The 3105-nt window shown below is 33.9% G+C and overlaps 1 non-coding gene across 1 annotated transcript; it reads right to left on the reverse strand.

The window, feature by feature from the left end:
• Positions 1-1913: 1913 nt before the first annotated feature.
• On the reverse strand, positions 1914-2043 carry LOC136401543 (small nucleolar RNA SNORA31). Its single transcript, XR_010750572.1, has one exon. It is a non-coding gene; the product is annotated as a small nucleolar RNA SNORA31 (small nucleolar RNA).
• Between the last annotated feature and the right edge of the window lie 1062 nt (positions 2044-3105).

A 3105-nucleotide genomic window follows, 5' to 3' on the forward strand; every position in this document is an offset into this window, starting at 1 on the left:
AAAAGCTCACACAAATAAAAAAAATCCAGGTCCAGACAATCTCTTCAACAAATTCTATCAAACATTTAAGGAAAAAATAATGTCAATCCTACACAGACACTTTCAGAAAACAGAGGAGAAAAAAATATTTCCATCTCTTTTTATGATCCCACCATTACCCTGCTACTAAAAACATAGACATTCTAAAAAAATTAAACTATGGCTAGTTGGCTCAGCAGTAGAGTGTTGGCCTGGTGTGTGGAAGTCCCAAGTTTGATTCTCTACCAGGGCACAGCAGGTGGGGAGAAGCACCCATCTGCTTCTCTACCCTTTCTCCTTTTCTTTCTTTTTATCTCTCTCTTCCCCTCCCGCAGCCAAGGCTCCACTGGAACAAAGTTGGCTTGGGCACTGAGGATGGCTCCATGGCCTTCACCTCAGGTGCTAGAATAGCTCCAGTTGCAATGGAGCAAGCCCCAGATGGGCAGAGCATCACCGCCTGGTGGGCATGCCAGGTGGATCCCTGTTGAGCACATGCAGGGGTCTGTCTCTCTGCCTCCCCACTTCTCATTTCAGAAAAATTAAAAAGAAAAAAAAGAATATTCACTCTCACCACTTCTATTTACCATTGAACTGAAAGTTATAGCCAGTGCAATAAGGCAAGAAAAAACAATATAAGCCATATATATTAGAAAAGAAAAAGAAAAGTTATTAATTAGCAGACATCAATGTCTACATAGAAAATCCTAAGGAAAATATTAAAAAACTAGTAGAATTACTAAAACTAATAAGTACATTTAGCAAAGTTGCAAAATACAGAGTCAATATTTAAAAATCAATTAAATACAACAAACTATCTGAAATAAGAAAACAATACCATTTACAATAGCATCAAAACAATAAAATATTTAAGAATAAATTTAACCAAGGAAGTGAAAAATCTATCATTGAAAAAAAAATCTATGAAACTTTCAGGAAATAATTAGAAGTAGACACAAATAGGGAAAGACATCTTATGTTCATAGACTGGAAAAGTTAATATTGTTAAAATGTCCATACCCAAAGCCATATATAGACTTAATACAATCTTTATAAAAAAAAATTTGGCATTTTTCACAGAAATATTTTTAAATTTAGAAGTCGTACAAAACCACAAAAGACCTCAAACTTTCTGTTATAAAGTAAATAGATTTCAGGGATCTAGTGTAGAGCATCGTGATTATGGTTAACCATATTGTATTGACTACGTGAAATTTGCTATGAGAGTAAAGATTTAATGTTTTCACTATAACAACAAAATGGTAATTATGTGAGATCAAGGATGTGTTAACTGACCTTATTGTATTAAACATTTCACATCAAATACCTTTATCAAATTATCATCTTGTCTACCTTAAACTTACACAATGTTGTATGTCAATTATAGCTCAACAAACATAGGGGGAAATCAATAGTGTTTATATAGACAGCAATAAACAATTAGAGAATAAACTTTTTTATAAAAACTCTACCATTTACAATATATAATAAAAAGCATGAAATACCTAGGGATAAAGATGTATATGCTAAAACTACAAAATATAGCAGACAGAAATAAAAAGAAGACAAATACAGTCACATGTCGCTTAATGCCGGGAATACATTCTAAGAAATGCATCATTAGGAGATTTTTGTCATGCGAACATGATAGAGTGCACATATACAACCTACATGGTACAGCCTATTACACAACTGGGTATATGGTACAACCTATGGTTCCTAGGCTACAAACCTATACAACATGTCACTGCATTGAATACTGCAGGCAATTGTAACACAATGGTAAGTATTTGTGTTTTTAAACATAGAAAAGATACAGTAAAAATATGATAGAAAAGCTTTTTTCTTTTTATTTTTTTTTTCTTTCTTTCTCTTTTTTTCTTTCATTTTTTTTCTAAAGATGTAGTCCCCTATTCAATCTGGGCTGCTACAAAGACAGGCAGAAAGAACAGAGGTTTTTTACTTTCACATACTAGTGCAAACAAAAAGAACAACATCAGATTGTTCAGAGTCTATCAGCAGATACAGGGTATAAAAGTTTTTTTAACGGTGCACCTGCATAGGGCATTACCATGAATGGAGCTCGTAGGTATGGAAGTTGCTCTAGGTGAATCAATGAGTGGTGAGTGAATGTGAAGGTCTAGAACATTACTGTATACTCTGTAGACTTTATAAACCCTGTACACTTAAGTTACATTAAAATATTTTTATTTCTTTCTTCAATAATAAATTAACCTTAGCTTACTGTAACATTTTTACTTTACAAAATTTTTAATTTTTTAAACTTTTTGACTCTTGTCATAACACTTAACTTAAAACACACATTGTACAGCTGTATAAAATATTTTTCTTTATATCTTATTCTACAAGCTTTTTTCTATTTTTAAATTTTTTAATTTTTTTCTCTTTAAACTTATATGTTAAAAACTAAGACACAAACACACTTGTTAGCCTGGGCCTACACACCCGTCTTCCACTTCCGTATCTTGCCCCATTAGAAGGTCTTCAGAGACAATAACACACATCCAGCTGTGACCTATGATAACAACAGCTTCTCCTGGAAAACCTCCTGAAGATCCTGCCTGAGGCTCTTAAAGAAGTATCACTCTTTTCAAAAATATGTCCATGCTGGTTTGCTTGGTTTCTTTATTTTTTCATCAGAAGTTTGCTTGTAAGCAGATAATGCACCATGATCATTTCACTATTAATCAAATACTTTCAGTGTTGGGGTCCATGGTTTTAAACTTTTTAAGGAGCTTTTTGAGCTCTGAAAAAGCTTCTACTATACCTTTTCCTCTGAATTTTCTTAGGGATTCTTCCTTTTCTTCTCCTACATTTTCTTTTTCTCTTGCTTCATCTTCAGCTATGCCTTCCTATTCCAGCTCCAACAACTCCTCATTAGTCAGCTCCTTGGGAACCATGTCTAGAGCTTCTCAATGTTGTCTGCATCCACACCCAGGTTAAAGCTGTTTGTCATCTGAACCACACCCCAGTTCATTTTTGCAACCTCCTTATCCTTAGCAAATGCTTTATTAAAGTCATGGATAAACCCCTTGAGCATCTTCTTCCAGATGCCACTCACACACATTC

This window comes from Saccopteryx leptura, chromosome 3, assembly GCF_036850995.1.
Source record: "Saccopteryx leptura isolate mSacLep1 chromosome 3, mSacLep1_pri_phased_curated, whole genome shotgun sequence".
NCBI classification, from domain to species: domain Eukaryota; kingdom Metazoa; phylum Chordata; class Mammalia; order Chiroptera; family Emballonuridae; genus Saccopteryx; species Saccopteryx leptura.